This window comes from Triturus cristatus, chromosome 1_2 (assembly GCF_964204655.1).
Source record: "Triturus cristatus chromosome 1_2, aTriCri1.1, whole genome shotgun sequence".
NCBI lineage: Eukaryota > Metazoa > Chordata > Amphibia > Caudata > Salamandridae > Triturus > Triturus cristatus.
In genome coordinates, this window is record NC_140580.1 from 486,389,895 (window position 1) to 486,415,566 (window position 25,672).

Sequence of the window (25,672 nt, forward strand, 5' to 3'; positions counted from 1 at the left end):
AGGTACAACACATCAGCACGAGTTCTTTAGCCTCATGCACACCAAGTGAATGAAAGGCCTCTGATCACTCTTTGTCTATACCTCACCCTTGAGATTTTCTTTCTCCTATCCAACTTTTCACTGGGAGCAATGGTGGAGGAAATCTACTTCACTCCTAAAGATATCTCTTAGGTCAGGAAGTTTTTCTTCATTTTTAACAACTGTCATGAAGCAGTAGTTACCATCAACTTGATTAAAATAAAGTCTTAAGGTATCACAAGTGACTGCAATTCCTCTTGCCTGTAGATTCCCCATCTTACCTCCGCTACACAAATTAATGAAAATATGCGGTCCTGAAGAAGGTGGATTTAAGTATCCCAGATCCACTGAAACACACGTCGGCCTGTTGGATCTCCAGCTGGCAGCATAACAATGGAAATATGTGAAGAGCTCTTGCCAGAGTTCTTTGGCATGCCAATCAAAGCTGGACTAGCGATGTATTTGATGTGTGAATGTGTGTGTTTGGTGTGTTAGGATGAGATGGAATGTGAGGTGTGATGTGATGATGGTTTGTATCACAATATGCGGACATGCAAAATTAGGTTTTTTTTATTACAGGAAAGATTTACATTATGCTGAATCAATCATGAATGACATGAATTGCACTGTACATATGAACACTAAAATTGTTTCTTCATGTTTTAAAATACAAAAAGTATATGATAATCCTCCAAAAATGTTTTATACTTTAAAAAGAAGGGTTTGCAATAAATAAAGATATACATCAATGCATTACTATTGAATCAAATGATTACTTCAGCAAGGGAAAGCCCAACGAGCTAGGTTTAACCATTGGTGAACTGATGTAGGTCGAGTGGGATGTTTCTCATACATATATTTCTGATTCCCCCTTTCTCCCAGACCTCATAATTAACTTTAGGGGGTACCTTTGACCATTGTATGTGACAGTGCCTGTGCAGTCACTGCTGTAGGGATTAGGATATCCCCTTCTGACTGCCTTTTCATGACAGTCCCACCGCCATGAAAAGTCAGCAGAAAATTGACTTTTAGGGACCCTAACAGGGTGGTCCCCTGTGGGCCACTTCTAGGTGGACTGGGGACCACATGTAGTGACCCCCACACATCCATGCACAGTGTGGCAGGCACCAAATGGTGCCTGGCATATGGTGTATGGATGTGCACTAGCTGCCTTTTTCCACTGCGGCTTGTGCTGCGGCCCTTTACATGGGCCACAGCACAAGTCGCAGCAGAAAAAGGCAGTTTCCAACCACCTACAGGGCGGTTTAATTTTTATATGGCAGGTGGGACCGCCAACTCCCTGTCGACCAGTCTCATTCCTGCTTCGACCGACTGCCATCTTAATTAGACCCTTAGTTTTGTATCTTATAATGCTCTTTGTAAATTAGTTAGTTAGTGGGTTATATGTATTAATTGTACATGGTTAAACTGACTTCTGGAGTGTGCTGGCATTTACACTGTATCAATATATATTTTTTTAAATCTTAACCTAACTAATTTTTATTAATTTAAAGAAACATTTGACAAAAAAGCTGATTTGAAAAGTATGCTCAACCACTCGCTTGTATTTCCACTTGGAGGACATACAGGCTTGCTTAAATCTAAAAGAGAATTAGGACACATCAAATTGGTTGCAAAATGACATGTTCTTTGAAAGAAAGAAAAAACACATTAAAATTAGGTTTGAGTATTACATGTAAATGATTTTCAAATTATCAGTTAGATAGTGTCAGGTGAAAGTCTTGAAGACACAGCCCAGCTCGAAAGAATTTCGGTACATCTTGGAAAATGGTTGTAAAATGTTTTAACCCATTGGGAAAAGGTGCAAAACCAGTGATTTGAGAATGTTTTCTCCAAGCTCTTAAATTATCCATGATGAAGCCTGGTTAGTGCCCAACAACCTCAGTGAGGATTAAGGCGCAGAGAAGTTCATGGTAAATGTTGCTGTATTAAGTTAAAAGTTCACAAAAAGACAAGTCACCCCATTCTCAAGTGCTCAGCAAAAAACTGACTGAGCCATGTGAACGATTGGAAGGATTGAAGCATAATCCATGTGGCAGGGTGGGAATACTTTTTACCCTTAGAAAAGAGGCCACATACATTTATAGATTTCAGTATTGAGATATCCTGTTCCCAAATATACCGAACCATATTGGGCCTTTGTAGGTACCACAAAACAAGGGTACAATTGGGTGAAAAATGTTTTCCACTTCAAGAAAAATGGTAGAAATAAAAGAGATTTATTTGAGAGTCAGAACTAAGCAGAGTTCAAATTTCCTAAAAAGTAAGGCTGTGAACGGAGAAGGTGTCACACTCTGAACTCCTGGTAAATTTATGACACACCAGAAGGAAAATACACAACATTTTCAATCTATGAGAAAAGTGCCATCAAAAACTCACTTAGGCCCAAACATCAAACCAAAACTAAGATAACAAAATGACAACAGAACAGACCTCAAATTTACCACAAACCAACACTACACAACAGTTCATACAGCACAACTCTGCAAACTCTACAACAACACAATAGCAAAGCACAATAAAACTACTAAACATACCTAAGCAATGCCAACCCAGAACACAAACAAAAAAGCAATACAAAACACTATATTATAGCAACTGTCAAAGTAGGTTTAGTGTTGGATTGACAGCCAAAGACCCTGAACAATTCTAAAACCATTAACTGCTCCATTCTCAGGAATCACAACCCTACATGTGTGCTTCATCAGCCCACATGAGTAAAGATACAGCAAAGTCTTCCTTCTGCTCCAGTAGCTGCCCGTGCAGGTAAGAGTGGTGTGATGAGCTGGGGGGTGGACTCGCCAGATGCTGATGAGGGAAAATGTATTATTTATTTAATTTTCCCTCGTCGTCTGTCGAATCCCCCACCACCTGCCCACCACTCTTACCAGCATGGGCTGCTCCTGCTCTGTTTGCTTATACAAAAGGCGCAGTGCCGCTACAGGAAGCATTTTACAACCTGAATGGAATTTCTAGAAAAATCATGGTCATGTGCTAAATAACCTAGGGTCATCAAACACACACAAACCTCAAAAGGCAGCCTCACACAGACTGCATACACTGAAAACATACTTAAAACGTTGAAATGCATGACTCAAAATAATTATGTGAATTTAAAAAAGGGCAGTCAAGGTATATGGGACTTCAAAATTAAATACTTTCTGAATTCAGAGAGGAAGAGTAAACTTGAACGAGGAAGGCAAACAAATATAAATGCAGCTATGTTAGGGAAAAGCTTATTTACAACATCTAAAGGAGAAATGTAGGTGACACAAAGTCGAATACCCAAATGAATACTCTGTAGATGTCCAAATGTTCAATTGGTCAATGGGAAATAAAAATCTATAATTGCCTAACATGAATATGAAGTCTATCCAACCACCCAGCCATGATTTCCTTGTTGGTTCCCTTGGTTTATGAGAAGAACCCCTGAGCTTCCTCAATGCGTAAAATTAGTCACCTCTGCTACCTCCATGGCATTGGCATGCTGGTTGGAGGAGAAGTACCTGATTAATCTCAAGGATTCCGACATACTGAGTGAGGTGAAGGGGCAGTGTTGGCTGATGAAGATGGGAAGAGAATGACAGGAGATGGGGGCGTGCGGATTGGATGGGTGACTATAATGGGGAAATCTATGAGCCTAGTAAGCAGTGAAATTCCTTTAACTGGACTGCCTAAGCATCTTACAAGGTTTTGAGGCCAATAACAAGTTGTAACCTAAATGCTAAAGTCCCTGCAATACAGCCTACGGACCAACATGCACCTTCCCCATGGCCTCCTAGAGTTCTTCCCAAGACACACTTCCATGCAATTGAGGCAAGGAGACACATGTTGTCAGCTTTTTCTAGGCTTCCCCTTGCTGAAAAGAGATGGACCTCTCCTCCTGGTCAGCCTCACTTCCTGACAAGCCAGGCACCTTTCTCCCCTCTCTTAGAAGGCAGACTTCTAGACTAACAAGAATACTATCAGCTCATCCGGCAGAAACCCCACAATGCAGGGTGTCTTGGATCCTAGTTTTATACACATCTTCCAGTCATGATATGTGGATCCTCTATCTCAAGCTTCAGAACCTGTTTGAACGTGTTCTCTTTCAAACGTTTTTTCTCATATTGCTCTTCAGACACAGCTTTTGATTAATGCATTTGTTAGACCTGACATCTTGGGAGGTAGTCCCCAAGTGTGTTGCCCTCAACCTTCTTGTTTTCTGAATTTGTTGTTGGCATTAGGACTCAATGCACTCTACTACTGCTAACCAGTGCTAAAGTGATTGAGCTCTCTCTCTCAAACATAGTAAAATTGTCTTACACCTACTTGGGACATTTAATTGACGTGTAAGTTCCTAGTAAATAGTACTAAATGTATTCAAGGCCTGTAAATTAAATGCTGCTAGTGCGACTGTAGCACTCATTGTGTCACTTACTCCAATAGCCTTTTACAACATGTCTCAGGTCTGACACTGCAGCCGGTATGCAGTTTTAAACTGCCATTTCGACCTGGCAAAATAAACCATTTGTCAGGCCTAAATCTTCCTTTAAGTACATTTAAATTCATCCCAAAGGTAGATGTTAGACATCTCAGCCTTAGGGAGGTCTTCCCTCAAACCTTTTGCTTTCCTCCTCCATTTTTGCTGATCATGTAGTTGCTATAATTAAGTCTCTGTGTACTTTACCACTGCTAACCAGTGCTAAAGTGCATGTGCTCACGCCTTAGAACATGGTAACAGCTTATCCTCAATTTGCATATCTTATTTACTTAAAAACCCCTAGTAAATTGATACTACATGTGCCCAGTGCTGATAAATTAAATGCTACTTGTGGGCCTGCAGCATTGAGCGTCCCACCTACTTAAGAATCCCTTCAAACATGTCTCAGGTCTGCATGTGCAGCTTATAGGGGCAGTTTTGAAAATACCATGTCGATGTGACAAAATAAGTCTTTTGCCTGGCCCAAGCATTCCCTTTTTTTACATATAAGTCATCCCTAGGGTAGGCCCTGAACAGCCCAGAGGGCAGAGTGGAGTGTATTTTTAAAAGGACTTTTAAGTTGTAAATGTCCTGAAAGTCAAAAAACCCTTAGATACATTTTTCACTATTGCAAGGCCTACCTCTCCCATAGAATAACATTGTTATAACCTTCTTACATTTCATATGCTATAAATTCCATATGGGAGCAGGTATTAAGTTCATTTTTGGTGTCTTCGAAATTGTAATGAAAAGTCCTAACTTATGGTGAAGTCAGATCTTAAGTTACCAATGTGAAAATGGCACTTTTAGAAAGTTGGCATTTTCCTGCGTTAGGCATTTTGTGCTTGCAGCCTGTCTCTGGGTCACATGACTGAGTGTAGCTGACAGTTGGGCTTTGTGTATTCCTCCCAGACAGCCACACACAATAGGGAGCTTTAGGTGTGCTTGTGTGGGCTATCACTGGTGAGATTGGAGGGAGGAGCTGGCCACAGCCCCACTTGCACTTGAATAAGCTGTGTCCCAGCTCCACACAAATTGCAGCGTATACCCTGTAGTTATTCTGGAGCCAAGACAGGGAAGGTAGGATGTCTGGGGATGTCAAGGCAAAACCTATTTACACTTCTCCCCACTTCAAAGGGACAACTGGGTATAAATACTGAACCCCAAATACCAACTCTTCAGTACCCTTCTGGACCTATGGATACTCTGCCAGGAAGAAGGACTGCTGTGCTGCTGAAAGTATTGCCTCTCTGCTGGACTGCTGCCCTGCTGGGCCACTACCTTGCTGGACTGCTGCCTTACTGAATTGCTGTCCTGCTGTCCTCCTGCCTGAGCCAGAAATATTGGACCTGCACTCAGGACTCCCAGAGTGACACCAAGGTCTAGTCAGGGTCATTACCGGCTCATGACCACCTGAACCAGCACAGAGATCCTGCTGGACCATGCCCCTAAGTAGTGCCAGTCAGGTCCTGGACCCTTGGGGTTGCATCAGAGAGGCTGAATTTAAGTTTTTGGGTGGCTTATAACTGGGCCTGTTGGTGCTAAAACCTTGTCACTCGCACAGCCAGCCAAAGCTTAGTGCCATCAAAGGAACCTGACACCAGGCCTTTGCGCTACAGCATCGATCACTCACAGGGACCATCATCTTAAAGCACTGGCTGACTGCTTGTGATAACATCAGGGTTTTCATGCTACAGCATCTCCCGCCCACAAAACCAGTCCTGCTCTTTGCGCTACTTCTGCGACCATCTGTGACACACACCTGCTTCTTGTGGTGCCTCACAACGTGAATGGTAATGTTTCAGCTGGAATAACCTAACCCCGTATCCCACCCGCGCTCCATCACAGTTGGCCTGAACTTGTGACTTCCACATGCCTCACATGACCAGATAGTGTGAGCAGCTCTATTTACCCTATAAACTTTAAAATTGCTTATCTCCGAGTCTACTGATAGGATGTTTGTCATTTTGGTCTGGTTTTAGTGATTACAAATTACCCTATTTTTCTAAACTGGTGTGGCATCCTCTTGCCATGTGTTGTCACTGTGTTACTGTTTGAAGTGTTACAGAAATAATTTACACATTGACTCTGAATTAAGGCTTACTGCCATCTGCCAAGCTACCACAGGGTTGAGCACAGAATAATCTTGGGTTTGATTGTTGGTTCACTCTGAAGAGACTTGTGATTGCTGCTTGAGAAGGATTTCACCCCCCTCAACCAGGATCTTATGGCCTAATTTTGAGTCTGGCAGCGACTCGCAGTGGTGGTCCACCGTCCACCGCATTACAACTTTGAAAGTAGTTGTGGCCAAGCACCACCTGCTGTGCCAGGGATACAGAAGGTCTACCCAGACAACCAAGGACTGTCCTGTTGCTACCAAAGGACTGCCCTACTGCTTGAGGACTGCCTTGCTCTCCGAGAAGACGACCTTTCATCCCAGGCTTACCTGAATATCTTGAGGGGTCAGTTGGCTGACCTTCTGTCTTAGCTGAGTAATACAACAAGATGATGAGGCTTCCCTGCAACTCCCCAGGATGCTCCTTCATCCGACTCCGAGCGTGAATGCCGGAACTATCAAGGTAGCAGAACTGCACCTGATGTAAGGAATTGTAGATATACGGAGGCAGCCGGCCTGTTCGTTAAACGTGCAAGATTTTGAGCGCACTAAATACGTATGATCCACACACCCCAAGCGCCTGACGCCGGAGACGCCAAGGGAGCAGCCTGTGCCCCTCAGATTTGTGGATATGAGTAACTAAATGAAAATTGGACACTAGAACATTTTCAGATTATAGACGCTCACAAGGAAGACTTTTTCAGTTTAAGTTTAGTAAGCCAGCCACAACGTGGCGGACCTCTCACTGATGGTGAGAGCAACTTATTTTGATTATTCAGAAAGGCTAAACACAAACATTTTCCGTAGTCATGAAGAAGACCCCAGATGGATGGTTGGATGTGCACACTTACTTAAGGGGTCGAAACGTCGACGTACATACTACCAAGCGTTTTTGCCCACCAGAATTTGTACAAGCGAGAATATTATCTAGGTCTGACCAGGCTTTATGTACTGATCAAACAAACGCTGGATTTATTAAATCTGTTATATGTGCATTATTGTTCATGTAGAAATTGTACTGTGATGTAGATGTAAAACCCATTGTACTCACTTACCTCTGTTTCACGATCGTGTAATCCCCAGATTGTTTCTTTTTGTGCATATGTCCTGGTTTTGTCCCAAAGACATATGATTTTTTCATATAAATTCGAACTGCATTTCATTGGGTGTTAGTGGTTTGTTATGTAGAAGATACAGTGCTGTGTCTCTTCCTACCATTTAAAAAAAAAAAAATGTTATTGACATTTTCAATTACATACACTACAATGTAATAACAACAAAGAAACAAGCCAGTTCTGTCGGTGTATTTCCACATAGCATTATGTTCTAACGTGGGGTAAACATAGAGGATGGAGAATGCAACTGCAAATCACACATTTTACGGGGTATTGGCCACACGCCCCCTTGTGTTGTGAAGCCTTTTCCTGTACATTACCCTTCGAGGGCTCAACATGGTACACCTTTCCTACACATCTACTCCGTCACTATATCTACCGACAGAGTCGTAGCTGTCACCACCTACCCTCCTTGTCATTTGTACATAGGTGTGTACCCTCTGCAGCGACACTTGAGAGGTCAAATAGTCATACCCGCTTCCCACCCTTCTTATCCCCCAGTGGTATCATGAACCAGGAGCTCCCACAAATCTACCCATTCTCGTCCCTTCGGCTTTGCGCCCAATGCAGAAATGGCTCCCAGATATCTCGCGGTCTGGAAGTGGGTGGCATGAGTTTCCAAAAAGTGGACAGCTGGGAGTGACCGTATGTTACCGCAGCCAGCCAGCCCTCAAACGTTGGCAGCCTCCCCCCACCCCAGCACAGCGCCACCTGCCTTTTAGCAAACAATAATAACAGAGCATGCAGTTTACGCGCTTTCGGCAAGGTATTTTTGACAAACCCCAATAACCCCACTTCGGGAGTCTGCAAATCAGATCTTCCAGTGATTTGATTAATTGAGGTAAATATTTGCGTCCAGAAGTCTGCAACTTTTGGGCAATCCCATGCCATGTGCAGAAACGTGGCAGGGGAAAATCCGCATCTCCAGCATTCACTGTCCGCGCGTAACCCCATCCTGTGCAGCCCTATAGGGGTTCTATAGAATCTGTGCAGAAACTTGAAATGAATTAATCTTAGCCTGTAGCTGGGCGACAGCTCAGTTAGCTGTCCACAGCTGAACTTCCACTGATCCTCAGTCAGAGGGGTGTCCAGCTCAGCATTCCAGTATTGCAATGATTTAGGGCAGATCACCGGAGCCGAATCCTGCATGGTCTTATAAATCCGCGTTACCAACCTGCGGGGGGACGGAGATCCAACCACGCTCTCCAGGGCAGCCAAACCTGGCGGGGCGGCCGGGAAGTCCCCGCTGAGGGCTTTACATGCCGCCCTGAGCTTATGATACAGGAATCTCTCAGAAAAGGGCACCTCACAGTCCCCCTCCACAGATGGAGGGGGCCGGAACACATTGTCAGGAAATAAGTCAGCAAACGTGTGGAGGCACATTTTCTGCACAAGTGTCCCATCAATGCCATCCACAACACACGGCAGCAAAGGATTCCGTGCTATTGACAACGATGGGGCATAAAGCACCGGGACCTCAGCTCTCCTTCGCAGCTCCCCCCAGGCCCATCTTAGCGTGCCTGCGGTGTCTATGTCCACCCTAGGCCAGCTGGTTTGCAGATCGCCACACTCAACGGCACCATCACATCGCGTTCCACCGCCACGTGTGGCTGGAATGGTGTTGGATGCACCCAGTAATGTAAATACTGAGCCTGAGCGCTGAGCGCATATAATCGCATGTCTGGTGCTCCCAGTCCTCCCTGCCTCAACGGGAGCGTCAGCAGCTCGCAGGATACTCTTGCCTGACCACCTGCCCAAGCCAGCGCCACAAGCCGTGACCTCAGGGTGTTAAAGAAGTGTGACGTTAAGGGAATGGGAACATTTGCAAACAGATACAAAAACTTGGGGAGTACGATCATTTTAGTTAAGGCCAGCCTACCGGTCAAAGAAAGCGGGAGCTTCGTCCATATTTTGACCTTCTCCTCCAACCATGTCATAGCTCTCCCGTAATTTAGATTCCAAATTTCTTGCACATCCCTACTAATCCATATTCCCAGATATTTCACCCTGTCTGCTTCCCACTGCAGCGGATACTCAGAGTCTGATTTAGGCGTGCCGTCCGTTATGGGGAAAATCACCGACTTTGACCAGTTGACTGTTATCCCAGCCAGTCCCCCGAATCGGATAAATTCCCTCAAAACAGGGTCCAGATTATCTTTCGGGTTTATAAGGTATAAAGTGACATCATCCGCATAGAGCGATATCAGAAGACATCTGGAACTAAAGCCAATCCCACGAGCCGTGTGGTGTTGGCGTATACGCGCTGCAAGCGGCTCCATTGCAATCGCGAACAACAATGGAGAGAGAGGGCACCCCTGTCTTGTGCCACGGGATATCGGGAACGGGTCAGAAAGCATCCCATTTACCCTAATCCTAGATCTAGGGGAGTTGTATAGTAGCCGAATGCTATTTATAAAAAGCGGGCTGAACCCCATACGACCCAGGATTGTGAACAGGAACGACCACTCCAAAGTATCAAATGCCTTTGTGGCATCGAGGAACACCACAGCAGCATGTTCTTCGGGGTGTAAATAATGTAGTACTGAAAAAATGGTTTGTAAATTGTGCGACGTTGACCTCCCCGGAATGAACCCGGACTGGTCAGGGAGCGCAATCACGGGCAACAGTGGCTGCAGTCGATTGGCAATTAATTTCGCGTATATTTTGACATCTACATTTATCAACGAGAGTGGCCTGTATGAGTCTAGCTGGGATTCTGAATTCCCTGGCTTCAGTAGCGTTATTATTATAGCTTCCCTCCTGGAACTAGGTAGCTCCCCCGTTTCCAGGGCTTCCCCATAGACCTCCAGCAGCTTTGGTGCCAGCTCATCGGCATAGGCCTTGTAAAAGGCTGTGGTCAACCCATCAGGATCAGGGGCCTTATCGGGGGGTAAGCTCTTAATGACCTGCACAACGTCAGCAACAGTGTATGGGAGATCCATGTATTTCCTATGGTTATTGTTGAACCAGGCTAGTGCGATGGAGTCTAAAAAAGACTGCATACCCTCAGAGCATTCGTCCAACGTAGCCCTATATAGAGTAGTGTAGAAGGCCGTAAAGGCCGTCAAAATCTCCCCTCCGCCCCGGAGTACCTCCCCAGACTCAGTGTGGATCTCGTGGATATACGTTGCAGCTCTGGGAGGCTTTGTCATGGTAGCCAGTGTTCACCCCGGTCTGTCGCCCTCCCCATACCTCCTGGCCTCTGAGTGCTTCCCCAGGAACTTGACCTCCCGCTGCGCCTCCTCAGAATAGTCTAATAATTTAGCTTTTATCAAGCCAGTTACTTTAGGGTCCCCCGTGGCATAGAATTTGTCCTCCAGTGCCCTGATGCCGGCCTCCAGCGAGGCAAGCGACCCCCATATTGACTTGAGGACTCCCGCCTGTCGGGCTATACACTTTCCCCTAATTACTACTTTAAAAGCCTCCCACAGTGAGGCCACAGCAGCAACCGACCCCGTGTTCAGGTCAAAATATTCAATAATGTCAGCCCTGATCTCTTCCTTAAAGGCGTCATCCAATAAAGCGTGAGGCGGAAGACGCCAGGCAAAGCCACGCTGCGGCGCACCGGAAAGCGCCAATCTCAACATACAAGGGGAGTGATCGGAAAGTGATCGGGGCAGGTGCGCAACATCCACAGACCATGAGGCAACATCACGGGACACCAGCCAGTAATCCAGCCGGGACCAGGAATTGTGGTGGTCGGAAATGCACGTTCCCTCGCTCAGGTGGGGGTGTCGATTGCGCCAAATGTCAACAAGATCCCCATCAGCCACTATCGCCCCCAGCGCGGCACTAGCCGCCGGGTGCAAAGCGCGGGCAGCTCACCTCGTGTCCATCTGATCATCCAGGATAGCGTTAAAATCTCCTCCCCATATCACAGTCTGGCTGCCAGCCGCCCTAATCTTAGACCAGATGGTGTGGAAAAACTCAGGAGAATCAACATTGGGACCATATACAGCAGCGATGGTCATATAAGTGCCACATAAGAGCCCCTGTACCAGGACGTATCGACCCCCTGGGTCACTCTGCACATCCCGCTCCCTCCAATCCAGCCCCTTCTTGGCCAGCACAACCACCCCTCATGCCTAATTAGAATATATGGATGAATAAACATGTCCCAATCGAGTATGACGGAGTCTCTGCGAGGGCGTCACATTCAGGTGCGTCTCCTGCAACAGGCATATGTCTATGTTATGATGTGCCAGATATGCATGAACCAGTCTCGCTTTTCTGCCATCATTAAGCCTCCGGACATTCCAAGTAAGGCAATTTAGAGTGCTAATAGCCATTTACTAGGTTTACGAATCCAAGCGTATGGAGTGTACCCATTGTGTGATACTTCGGCCCACTGCAATGTAAGGTGCCCAAAGACCTTCAATACTGGCAATAAACAATAACAAAAACTCAATCTCCCTCCCCCCAACCACTCCAACCCCCCAAACAGGTTGCAGGAAGCCCCCCCTATAATAACCAAAACATACAACCCGCAGCAAAACCATTGGGAACCTTCCCATGAGGGCGCTGCAAAGCTGGAGAACTTCCTTGCTTCATGCAAGGTGGCCAGGAAAACTGCGGGGAGCCTGTCCGCACGCAACCCGCTATGCACTGCAGACTCTAAAAATGGTACTGATGAGGTCCTCAAAGGTACTAGACAGTCCCCTCTTTAGCAGAACCCATGGCGGCATTCAGCACGATTTCTCCGGCCCGAACGCGGGCCATGGCCTCCTCATGCTAGTCATTGTCACTCAGTTTGACGTCCGCCCTCACATCAGCCTCTCGATGCCCCTTCTTCTGCCTCCCACAGCCTTGTTTGGCAAATTTTAGCGCAGATTTCGCATCCGTGAAAAAGTGGGACTGCCCCTCAGCTGACACCTTTAGCTTTGCCGGGTATAGCAGCGAGTATGGAATCTGTGCTTGTAGCAGCATCCGCTTTACGGGAAGGAACTCTCGTCTTGCCGCCTGCACCGCCGGGGTGAAGTCCGGGTAAAAGGAGATGGTATTTCCTTTATGTGTGGTAGTGCCCTTCTCCCGTGCCTTCCTGAGGACCATGTCCCGATCCTGATAATTCAGGAGTTTCGCTATGATGGGTCTGGGTGGAGCACCCACCGGGGGGCACTGACCCAGCGACCTGTGGGCTCGCTCCACCACAAATACCGGGGAGAGGTGAGGATCAAATAGCTCGTGCAGCAACTCTGTGACGTAGGATTCCATTTTGGAAATGGCCGTCGTCTCCGGAATCCCCGTAATGCGAAGATTACTGCATCGCGACCTCGCCTCTAGGTCCTCGTTTTTGGCTCTGATGACCCTCAGGAGAGTGTCCATGTGGAGTAGCTGTTCCTTCGTCTCCACCTGGAATTCGTGAAACTCCATTTGTTTGCCCTCCAGATCATCCAGGCGAGTCTCGTGGGTCGACACCTGCGATTTGACGGAGTCCAACTGCGCGGTCAGGGCATCCAGCTTGGAATCTATGGAGCGCAGACTGGATCTCATTTCTAACATTAGGGATTTCAGGTCTCCACCCTGATCATCCGTTTGTGGGTCCTGGGATCCCCCCTCCCACGAGTCATATTCCGCCTCGGTATGGCGTGCGGCGCGCTTACTGTCAAAGTTCAGCTTCGGTTGTTTGGCGTTGTGCTTGCCCATGGCTACCTCGGGGCGACAGGCCCAGCTAGGAGGTCCAGTCCAATCACTCCACAGCAGGGACTCACTCAGATGCACGTCCACCGCAGTACGGAAGCGCGCCGCCACCACAATGTCTCCGTATCAGTGTCCGGGACGACCACAGCATACACTTCGCTCCACCGAGCCTGCCCGAGCTCCTGCGAACTCCTCCACGGTACGGTCACACATCCACCACAGTGCAGCACTGGGTCTAAGGCTGTGCAGCTCTCCCCCGATTCGCCAGCTTCAAATACGCGGCAATGGCGGGGCCAGCGGCGTCGATTAACAGATCCCCAGCGGGCCCGGCAACGATCCCCACCTCGACTCTCCCGGGTACTCCCGCTACCTCTGCTCCTGGAGATCTCCAAACTGTGACCCCTACTCGGCCCGCAGGTGCCTCCGATGTTCCCTCTAGCGCTGTGACTTCACCGGCAGCAGGGGTCTTTCGCCTCGCCTCAAAGAACAAGCGCGACCGCTCGTACGGCCAGCCCACGGATCCACCTTGCATGCAGACCTGCCTACAAACACCAGCGCGGGGGGCTCACCAACCGTTAAATCCTCTTCGCAGGACTCCAAATCGCCCCCGTCACATCAGGGCAATTCGCCGCAACCACTCCTCCAGTGGATTCGGGTCGGGTCCGGTCCGCGTCACACTCCCGGGCGGCGTCGATCTCACCTCCCAGGTCGTCAAGCTCAATTCTTCCGAAGGACTCGCCTTCACCATCGATGCGCAGAGGCCGCGGGATCTCAGCACCTCGGCTCCAGACCTTCACCTGGGCCGCAACCATGGCCTCGCGTAGTCCCCTCGCCCGCTCGGCGATCACAGGGCCTCGCTCAGTTCCGGTCCGGCAATTTTCGCAGCTTCCGCCCGTCGAGGGAGCGCCGGGCGGACAGTGCCGGGGCCACGTTCACAGCAGCTCAGGACACAGCAGGCTACAGCAGGTCAAGACTTCCCCATCGATAGGATTTTTAAAGGATTTTCTCCTGGCCGGCAGAGCGCGCTCAGAAAGCGGCCATTCCGCTGCGCAGCCGGCCACGCCCCCGTGTCTCTTCCTACCATTAATTGCAGTTCTACCTGTCGTGGGGGGACCAAACTTGAAACAGGTTGTAAGCTTATTTTGTGTCAGAACCACTGTTCGCTTAACGGACCTTCGGCACTGGGCCTGCCTGGTTCTTCAACTGAACCTACTTGAGCCCTGCTGCCCTCACTGGAGTGAGTTCTTGATCTTCATGAGGTGCTCCCCAGGTCCTGGACTCTTGGTTGGCATCAGTTCAGCTCCTCCTGTAAAGAAAGTTGCAATGGTGACGTTTTGGGCTCTTTGCAACTATTACACGGAAGAGTCAGAGAACAATGTACAGTGCCAGCATTGTTTTATGTTTACACTCAGGACAGGGACAGTAGTACACGGTGAACTATGAGGGCACATTTGGTACAGCACTCCAGTCAGCAGGACAGAACCTGGTTGAATTTAACATGGGCTCAAGAGAGATCATAGTCACATATATGGTTCCTGAGAAACAATCTGATTTTACCGATGAGTCATGTTGTTTTATATGAAAGAGTTTTAGCAAGAATATGAACAAGAAGCAACTATATATGTAGTTGAAGTATACTAATTACGTGATTTAACATAATGCATCTGATGTACATCTGTTTTTGATATTTTCATGACCACTCTATAACATGCCTTGCTAGATATGTGCAGCATAGGTGTAAGGCTTGGAAAAAGATAGAGGATGAATAGAACAGCATACCTGGAGACAATGGCGCCGATCACGATCCTGTAAAAACCGGGTACGAACCGTCGGACGGAGCATATTCTCCGTCCGACGCGTACCCGGTCGTCAAAATATACAAACATGGAATTACGATTCGCACGGGAACACCATTTCCGTACGAATCGTAAAAAACCCCGACCGAACAAAATAAACCTACAAATGCGATCCGGGAAAGCGCCGACCTGACGTCGGGACGCTCGCAGCCTGCCATTCACGAACCAGGAATTACGATTCGCACCGACGTCATCCCGCACGGTGAATATTTTCCGGCTGCCAAAAACTGCCGGGAAATCAGGACGACGCGAACAAGGACTACCAGTACGCGACGGACAGACAGGACGACGCGAACAAGGAGTACCAGTACGCGACGGACAGACAGGACGACGCGAACAAGGAGGACCAGTACACGACGGACAGCCAGGACAACGCGAACAAGGAGTACCCGTACGCGACTGACAGACATGGACCCGAACCTACGTGTCATCCCGGCCCTCATAGCAGTCGACCTCCTCTACAGGTTCGGACGCAGACGCCGCAGAAGGTCAGAACAACTAAGGGAGGGGGGAAAGTGGGGGGGGTGGCAGGACCAGGGCAGGCCACAAACCCCCCACCAAAGTCACACAGCACACATGCCCTGGACATACCTGACTCCCAGGCCCTGGTCACTACAAGGGGGTGGGGGCGTGTCCAGCTAAGCCAGCGACCGCCACAACGGAAGTCCTTCACGACGCGAACCAGCAACACAACCAGACAGGTACGTCCCGTACCCACGCCTGAAGAGCGTGGGTACGAGTCGTACCATGCCCACACCCACGTCACCCCTACAATGGCGGGACGGCTCGTACCCACGTGGCAAAGGCCTGGGTACGGGCCGCACAAGCATCACATAGCGTGGGGACGGATATGTACGGACCGTACCCCTACCCCGTATGCATGGAGCGTACCCCCACCCCAACAGTGTAAGTACGACCCGTACCCTCACCCGCGTATGCAAGGAGCGTACCCCCCACCCCAACAGTGTAAGTACGACCCGTACCCCCACCTGCGTATGCAAGGAGCATACCCCCCATGCCAACAGTGTAAGTACGACACGTACCCCCACCCGCGTATGCAAGGAGCGTACCCCCAACCCCAACAGTGTAAGTACGACCCGTACCCCCACCCGCGTACGTATGGAGCGTACCCCCACCCCAACAGTGTAAGTACGACCCGTACCCACACCCGCGTATGCAAGGAGCATACCCCCCATGCCAACAGTGTAAGTATGACACGTACCCCCACCCGCGTATGCAAGGAGCGTACCCCCAACCCCAACAGTGTAAGTACGACCCGTACCCCCACCCACGTACGTTTGGAGTGTACCCCCACCCCAACAGTGTAAGTACGACCCGTACCCCCACCCGCGTACGTATGGAGCGTACCCCCACCCCAACAGTGTAAGTACGACACGTACCCCCACCCGCGTACGTATGGAGCGTACCCCCACCCCAACAGTGTAAGTACGACCCGTACCCTCACCTCGAATGCATGGAGCGTACCCCCACCCCAACAGTGTAAGTACGACCCGTACCCTCACCTCGAATGCATGGAGCGTACCCCCACCCCAACAGTGTAAGTACGACCCGTACCCGCACCCGCATACGTATGGACCGTACCCCCACCCCAACAGTGTAAGTACGACACGTACCCCCACCTCGAATGCATGGAGCGTACCCACATCCGTGTATGTCATGAGCGTACATATTGTGAAATAGGAGGGGTGTGTGCAGAGTCCTCCCAGCAGTGCCCAGAGACAGGAGGGGTGGGGGCCTATCTCTCCCAGCAGTGCCCAGACACAGGAGGGGTGGGTGCCTATCACACCCAGCAGTGCCCAGAGACAGGAGGGGTGGGGGCCTATCACTCCCAGCAGTGCCCTGAGACAGGAGGGGTGGGTGCAGAGTCCTCCCAGCAGTGCCCTGAGACAGGAGGGGTGGGTGCCTAACACTCCCAGCAGTGCCCAGAGACAGGAGGGGTGGGGGCCTATCACTCCCAGCAGTGCCCTGAGACAGGAGGGGTGTGTGCAGAGTCCTCCCAGCAGTGCTCAGACACAGGAGGGGTGGGTGCCTATCACTCCCAGCAGTGCCCAGAGACAGGAGGGGTGTGTGCAGAGTCCTCCCAGAAGTGCAAAGACACAGGAAGGGTTGGGTGCCCAACACTCCCAGCAGTGCCCAGAGACAGGAGGGGTGGGGGCCTATCACTCCCAGCAGTGCCCTGAGACAGGAGGGGTGTGTGCAGAGTCCTCCCAGCAGTGCCCAGACACAGGAGGGGTGGGTGCCTATCACTCCCAGCAGTGCCCAGAGACAGGAGGGGTGTGTGCAGAGTCCTCCCAGCAGTGCCCAGAGACAGGAGGGGTGTGTGCAGAGTCCTCCCAGCAGTGCCCAGAGACAGGAGGGGTGGGTAACTATCACTCCCAGCAGTGCCCTGAGACAGGAGGGGTGGGTGCCTATCACTCCCAGCAGTGCCCTGAGACAGGAGGGGTGTGTGCAGAGTCCTCCCAGCAGTGCCCAGAGACAGGAGGGGTGTGTGCAGAGTCCTCCCAGCAGTGCCAAGACACAGGAGGGGTGGGTGCCTATCACTCCCAGCAGTGCCCTGAGACAGGAGAGGTGGGTGCCTATCACTCCCAGCAGTGCCCTGAGACAGGAGGGGTATGTGCAGAGTCCTCCCAGCAGTGCCCAGAGACAGTAGGGGTGTGTGCAGAGTCCTCCCAACAGTGCCCAGACACAGGAGGGGTGTGTGCAGAGTCCTCCCAGCAGTGCCCAGAGACAGGAGGGGTGGGTGCCCATCACTCCCAGCAGTGCCCTGAGACAGGAGGGGTGGGTGCCTATCACTCCCAGCAGTGCCCTGAGACAGGAGGGGTGTGTGCAGAGTCCTCCCAGCAGTGCCCAGAGACAGGAGGGGTGTGTGCAGAGTCCTCCCAGCAGTGCCCAGACACAGGAGGGGTGGGTGCCTATCACTCCCAGCAGTGCCCTGAGACAGGAGGGGTGTGTGCAGAGTCCTCCCAGCAGTGCCCAGACACAGGAGGGGTGTGTGCAGAGTCCTCCCAGCAGTGCCCAGACACAGGAGGGGTGTGTGCAGAGTCCTCCCAGCAGTGCCCAGAGACAGGAGGGGTGGGTGCAGAGTCCTCCCAGCAGTGCCCAGACACAGGAGGGGTGTGTGCAGAGTCCTCCCAGCAGTGCCCAGACACAGGAGGGGTGTGTGCAGAGTCCTCCCAGCAGTGCCCAGAGACAGGAGGGGTGGGTGCCTATCACTCCCAGCAGTGCCCAGAGACAGGAGGGGTGTGTGCAGAGTCCTCCCAGCAGTGCCCAGAGACAGGAGGGATGTGTGCAGAGTCCTCCCAGCAGTGCCCAGACACAGGAGGGGTGGGTGCCTATCACTCCCAGCAGTGCCCTGAGACAGGAGGGGTGGGTGCCTATCACTCCCAGCAGTGCCCTGAGACAGGAGGGGTGTGTGCAGAGTCCTCCCAGCAGTGCCCAGAGACAGGAGGGGTGTGTGCAGAGTCCTCCCAGCAGTGCCCAGACACAGGAGGGGTGTGTGCAGAGTCCTCCCAGCAGTGCCCAGACACAGGAGGGGTGTGTGCAGAGTCCTCCCAGCAGTGCCCAGAGACAGGAGGGGTGGGTGCAGAGTCCTCCCAGCAGTGCCCAGACACAGGAGGGGTGTGTGCAGAGTCCTCCCAGAAGTGCCCAGACACAGGAGGGGTGTGTGCAGAGTCCTCCCAGCAGTGCCCAGAGACAGGAGGGGTGGGTGCCTATCACTCCCAGCAGTGCCCTGAGACAGGAGGGGTGGGTGCCTATCACTCCCAGCAGTGCCCTGAGACAGGAGGGGTGTGTGCAGAGTCCTCCCAGCAGTGCCCAGAGACAGGAGGGGTGTGTGCAGAGTCCTCCCAGCAGTGCCCAGACACAGGAGGGGTGGGTGCCTATCACTCCCAGCAGTGCCCTGACACAGGAGGGGTGGGTGCCTATCACTCCCAGCAGTGCCCTGAGACAGGAGGGGTGTGTGCAGAGTCCTCCCAGCAGTGCCCAGAGACAGGAGGGGTGTGTGCAGAGTCCTCCCAGCAGTGCCCAGACACAGGAGGGGTGTGTGCAGAGTCCTCCCAGCAGTGCCCAGACACAGGAGGGGTGTGTGCAGAGTCCTCCAAGCAGTGCCCAGAGACAGGAGGGGTGGGTGCCCATCACTCCCAGCAGTGCCCATGGAACGCAAAGGGTGGAGTAGCCACAGATACCATGCCCACAAATGTCAGTCAGGTGCACAAAGACCCTGCAGTACATGTACCACATGTGTGCGAGGCTGGGAGTATACGCATGCATAGGGCCAAAAAGAAAACATGTCCACATGAAGTCATGTCAATAGGCCACATACACAAGTACAATGACTACCAAGGATGCCACGAATGATGCAGGTGGAAAATGGCTCAGCATGCATGTGCAAAGGTGAAGGACTACGTCACACACCCAGCTAATGGACACACAGCTCTGCGCTAAAGTCAGGGGACACCCTGCAGGGAAGAAGTCAGGGTACACAGAGGAAGGAATACACCTTGGGACAATTGCAACATGCAGCAACTGCTTACATGAATGGAGAAAGGTAGCTAACACCGTGTGATGGCACACAGATCCCAGGGTCCCCCCTATGAGCAGCACACTACTACATTTCCCACACACCCAACACATGACCAACACCCACAACCATTTAGCAGCCCCACCAACAGCAATGCCAGCAAAGCAGGAGTGTTCCAAGGGCAAAAAATAAATAGCTTTATTCAGCATGAGCAAAAAACTAGTATGAAGTAAGTCCAATATTAACAAAGCCCATAGGGCAGTCCAGGAGTCCCAGCTGGATGGGGGACACAGTGGGATGCGTGTCCCCTAGCTTGCCTGCACAGTTACAAGCCGTTGTCTTCCACAGGGGTCAGGGCATCATGTTGGGGGGAAGGAACAGGCACCGCAGGGACAGGAGGGCGAAGGGTAGGCGACGTGGGTGCAGGGATGGAGGACTCCACCACAGGGGGTGGGGCAGGGCCAAAGGTGGATTCTAGGAGCGCGCTGCACACCTTGGCAAGGTCCTCCAGGGACTCCCCTGTACCCGAAGGAACCACAGGCCCCAAGGAGGGGGGGGGGGGGTCAGAGGGATGGGTCGCAGCGCCACTGGGGGAGGGTGTGGACAGGGGGGGGACTCAAGCACCCTGACCGTGGACCTCCTTGACCGCTTGCGGGGTGGTGTCACTGTAGGGCTCAGGGACAGAGCGGCCATGAAGGAGTCTTTGGGGGAGATGTGGCCAGGAGAGCTGAGGGGATGGGATTTGGAGGGAGTGGATTGGGTGGAATGCGGACTCCCACTCTGGCTGCGTGTCACACGTTTGCCCCCCGACCCAGTGGGTGTGCCTACTTCACCCTGTGTATGCGTGTCAGGAGGTGTGCGGCGGACCTTCCCTGCTGGTGTGGTGCCTGTGTCTGTTGTGGTGGGTGCATGCTTACGTCTGGGTGTATGTGGGACAGGCATGGGAGTGGGAAGTGTGGAAGGAGCAGGGGTAGGGGGTGGGACGTAGCGCTGCAGGAGACCCACTGCTGCAGTCAGTGTGGAGTCTATGGACCTCAGCAAGTTGCGTTGGTCAGCCTGCGATGAATGAATGCCCTCCAAGTATGCCTCCATGTTGTTGAGGACCTGGCTGTGGCCATGGAGGACATTAAGGATCGCAGTCTGACCAATCTGCAACTGCCGCTGGATGTCCACAGACTCAGCATTGGCGGCAGCAGTGGAGACAGGGGCAGGGGGTGCGGTGCCTGCCAGGAAGGAGACATGTGGTGACCGGGCACGTTGGGAAGGGACACGAGCACGTGGGAGGCGGCTGATGCCAATGGAGGGGGCGGTGCCAGATGTAGGGCTGCTGTCAGATGGTGGTGCAGCCACCGCCCACTCGGAGAGATCATCCTCGGACCCATCAGCTTCATACTCTGTTGTGCCAGTCGACAGGTCCCCGGGTTCACTCTCCTCCACCTCAGTCCCACTCGAAGTGCCAGCCCCGATGTCACCGCTGGCACTGGTGCTCGGTCCCTCCGTGCCGTCTGTGTCCATGTCTCCATCCGTGTCCCCCGACGATGCTGTGGGCAGGGTGAAGAGACAGAAATTAATCATACACCTGTATACATATGTCACATGAGTCAAATCTACTTAGGTTACAGTGCATAGCCTGAAACAAAGGATGAGTTACAACTACAAAACAAGGTACATATGTAGGCCCTGCAAGACACAGTTGTGTGACCCACCATGCCATGGAAAAACTATGGAGAGCATGACACAATAGCAAATGAGATGACATGGAATTTTGACTGAGGAGCAAGGCCCTGGGGACAATACAGCACTGCATCTGCACCACACAGCGTGGCAGGAAATTGGGATGAGCAGGGACCATATCCAGGAACTAGAGGCACATGCAGCATAGGTAATACTGATAACATGCCCACCCTGACTGGCACGCTGCACCTTGAGTGTATGTCCAGACAAAGATCACACACTGGCCAGTCCGAGCAAAGAGATTACAGGTCTTGACATGTAGGCCATGGCCGCACCACCCACCCCCTACATGAGACAAATCTGTGGAGACACAGGAAGCACTTACATCTCTTAGTCTGGGTGAAATACACATGGGATGCAATAATTCAAGATTGCACACCAAATACCCAAGGTGCGCCTGTCCAAATAATCATGTACAAATGGGCATCATCAGATGATTGCTACAAGACACACAGGCAATGGCCACCGTGAGTATGTACTTGGAAAATCAGGTCAGGCTGGACAGTGGACACTTGTAATACATCTCACGTCGATAAACATGGTGCCAGGGGACAATGGCACAGAGCACAACCTATGCTGTAGACACAGAGATTGTCGACATTCTCGGATTACACACATGATACCTAGGAAAAGATGCCCCTGGGGACAGTAGTGGCCACACAACTCCATGCTCCTGAATGGAAATGACTGCAACACACGCTAACATCCCTGCACTATGCGTAACGCACACTCATGCACATCATGTCACAGGCCACCACATGGGACATGCCTGCTGGAAGGCCTCGCACTCAAGAGATTAACTCCCATGTCTGCAATCAGCATTAGTGCCAACTTACATGGAACCCACAAGTCCAGAACTGGACAGGGCACAGGCAAGGTCACTAAACCTGTTACACACCACCCCCACACATGATGCTGCAGGCATTGTACACTTGGAGAATGTGTCAGGCTACATAACTTTGTGATGGAGTGACTACACAGAGACCAGTGAACACATTGCAAGGTGGGGAAGGGAGGCAGGAGAGGCCTGCAACACTGTGGGTAACAGGATCTGCACAGCACCATAAACCCTGGAAGTGTATCCATGGAACAGTGCACTTACAAATGCTGGTGAAACACAACAAACACACACATGTACCTACCCCCTTCCGGCTGCTGCATCTCCTGTAGGCGCCTGTCCAAGTCAGGAAAGACCACCACCAGCACACGTTTCTGAATGTGGGAGAGACGGCGGTGCCCGCGGTTCTTATGGCTCTCAGGTGAGTCCCCCAGCAGGACCCGTGCGATCCTCCGCGTCCAGCACCGGATATCCTGCCAGCGTTTCCTCACCTGGGGCAGGCGCCGCTTCCGACCATCCGCACTCCTCACGGCGCTGACGGCGTCCAGCCATATCTTCTCCTTGGCAGAGGCGTCTACCTGTGAGGATGGACAAGTGACACTACCTCAATACACCTGGCACATGTCACAGGGACACAGATTATAACACATTTGCTGTTTCCAACAAGGCATAGTATGCATCCAACGCATTGCACCTTTGTCATAGGGACATGATCCTCTGGGGGAAGGCCAAAAGCAGCACGTGCCATTTAAAGGACACAGGTGGAATGAGGGCAACTACAAAAGCAATGATCCAGGCTCACACTGTGCATCACACCCACCCCTCCTGTCTATGGGCACTGCTGGGAGTGTTAGGCACCCACCCCTCCTGTCTCAGGGCACTGCTGGGAGGTCTCTGCACCACCCCTCCTGTCTCAGGGCACTGCTGGGAGTGATAGGCCCCCACCCCTCCTGTCTCTGGGCACTGCTGGGAGTGTTAGGCACCCACCCCTCCTGTCTCTGGGCACTGCTGGGAGTGTTAGGCACCCACCCCTCCTGTCTCAGGGCACTGCTGGGAGGATTCTGCACCCACCCCTCCTGTCTCTGGGCACTGCTGGGAGGACTCTGCACCCACCCCTCCTGTCTCAGGGCACTGCTGGGAGTGATAGGCCCCCACCCCTCCTGTCTCTGGGCACTGCTGGGAGTGTTAGGCCCCCACCCCTCCTATCTCAGGGCACTGCTGGGAGTGATAGGCACCCACCCCTCCTGTCTCTGGGCACTGCTGGGAGTGATAGGCACCCACCCCTCCTGTCTCTGGGCACTGCTGGGAGTGATAGGCCCCCACCCCTCCTGTCTCAGGGCACTGCTGGGAGTGATAGGCACCCACCCCTCCTGTCTCAGGGCACTGCTGGGAGGACTCTGCACCCACCCCTCCTGTCTCTGGGCACTGCTGGGAGGACTCTGCACCCACCCCTCCTGTCTCAGGGCACTGCTGGGAGTGATAGGCCCCCACCCCTCCTGTCTCTGGGCACTGCTGGGAGTGTTAGGCCCCCACCCCTCCTGTCTCAGGGCACTGCTGGGAGTGATAGGCACCCACCCCTCCTGTCTCTGGGCACTGCTGGGAGTGATAGGCACCCACCCCTCATGTCTCTGGGCACTGCTGGGAGTGATAGGCCCCCACCCCTCCTGTCTAAGGGCACTGCTGAGAGACATCAGGCATTCCCCCCCCCTGGGCCCACCCTACAGTACATAGCATGTGTGTCACACCTGGACACAATGGCAGAAGTCACAGTCACAAAAAAGGGACACAGTCTGTGCCAGTGGACACTGAACTCACCTGATAACCTGGTCGCCCATACAGCATGGGGTACCGTGGGAGGATCACATCCACCAAAGCCATGTTCTCCTCCAGGGTGAATGGCTGTGACCTCTCCACAGCCCTTGACATGGTTCCAGGGAATCAGTAGCAGCAGCTGGGTCGTGGAATACAGAGATGTGCAGGCAAGTGCTCCCTCATGGGACCTGGCTGCCTTATATCTGCCTTGCTGGCCCATCTCATGCACAGGAGTACAGAGTGATTGGTCACTCACATATGCATCCTATGTTTCCTCCAATCCCTTCAAAACTAGCAGTCTGTGGGTTCTCTATCTGTTTTTTTCTCCTGCATGATGTCAGCCCCACAAACACATTGCAACAAAGTAGATTCATTCCAACTGACTTCTGCTGTGCACCTTCCTGAACAAAATCAAAATTTGAACTTGGTCTCCATGACAACCAGCATGCATGTAGGCCTTAATACTTGTCCCTCATGTGTCCCCTATGTAATTTGGAGCTTCACACATAGGTACGGTGCGTTCTGGGGCCCTAGGGCACCCCAAATGCATAGCAACGGCCCGTACACGCGTGCCTACGTTCACTATCACTATGGGTGTCCTCGCGTATGCGTACACGTAGTTGTACGGGCCGTACACACGCCTGTACTCTCCCTATCACTATGGGTGTCCTCGCGTATGCGTACTCGTAGTGGTACGGGCCGTACACACGCCTGTACGCTCACTATCACTACGTGTACGCATACGCGAGGACACCCATAGTGATAGGGAGAGTACAGGCATGTCTACGGCCCGTACAACTACGTGTACGCATACGCGAGGACACCCATAGTGATAGGGAGAGTACAGGTGTGTGTACGGCCCGTACAACTACGTGTACGCATACGCGAGGACGCCCATAGTGATAGGGAGAGTACAGGCGTGTGTACGGCCCGTACCACTATGGGTGTTCTTGCGTATGCGTACTCGTAGTTGTACGGGCCGTACACACGCCTGTACGCTCACTATCACTACGTGTACGCATACGCGAGGACACCCATAGTGATAGGGAGAGTACAGGCGTGTGTACGGCCCGTACCACTATGGGTGTTCTTGCGTATGCGTACTCGTAGTGGTACGGACCGTACACATGCCTGTACGCTCGCCATCACGATGGGTACACATACGGCAGCACTCCCATAGTGATATGGGAACGTACACAGGCCCTCTTAGCAGCAGTACGGCGGTTTTCACACATCACAGTGGTGACAGGCAGCACACAGGAAGGAATAGGGCGGACATACTTGTCCATGGATGGACATACTTGTCCATGAATGGACATCAAGGCATTTTCTGTGCATTACTACATGTGTGGGGCACAGGTGTGACAGGCTGTGATGTGGCACATTACTCCTGAGTCGAGAAGGCACCAGATGTATGATGAGATGTGTACAGATGTCATGTGTGACGGTGCAATGTGTGCCAGGCATGCCCTTGACTCCTTGGACATGTGTGCATGTCGTAATGCACACTTGGGATGACCGAC